The following is a 747-nucleotide window of genomic DNA, read 5'->3' on the forward strand; positions in this document are numbered from 1 at the left end:
TTCACTGTGGAGCTCACTACCATAAGGTGTACAGGATGCCAAAAAATATAAATGGTTCAAAAAGCTATTAGGTACAATCATGATAAAGTTCATGGCATGTTATTAAAAGTGGATGAAAGTACAACATCTGGCTCAGGATTTCCCTAAATCACAAGTTGCCAGCAGCTAGGAGTCTATGCCATTGGAACTATCACTTTATACTTGCTCTATTTTAATTCCCTTTCCTGGTACATCTGCTACTGGCAGTGTCAGAGACAAGATCTTGGGCTAGAAAAATAGAAGAACCTGTGGTTTGGATCCACCACAGCCGTGGTTATGAGAGTCCAAAAAGTAACAAAAAAAGAAATTCCCAGGCAGTACTTACTCTATTGCACCTGTGACATCCCATATCAAATGGTAAAACCTTGAAAAACACTATTGAAAAACACCTAAAAAAAAAAAAAAGGATTAAGTACTTAAAAGGAACAACCTTATCTATGACTTATTTTGCCTCTATCAGTCCTGGTTAGATATTAATATTTCTTCTAAAGTCGTATTAGTTTTAATATATTATTAAAAAAAGTCTTCATGTTGTATTTGTGTTGTTATTATTGATTTATATGTTTTTAATTAGTTTTACATTTCTTAGAATATTGATCAAGTAATTTATGTAGTTGGAAATGTTAGTATTTTTAGTATTTTAGTATTTAGTATATATTATTAGTATATATTATATATAATTCTATATTGTTAATATATTTCGTATAT

This window comes from Anser anser (assembly GCF_964211835.1).
Source record: "Anser anser genome assembly, chromosome: 2".
Taxonomy (NCBI): Eukaryota; Metazoa; Chordata; class Aves; order Anseriformes; family Anatidae; genus Anser; species Anser anser.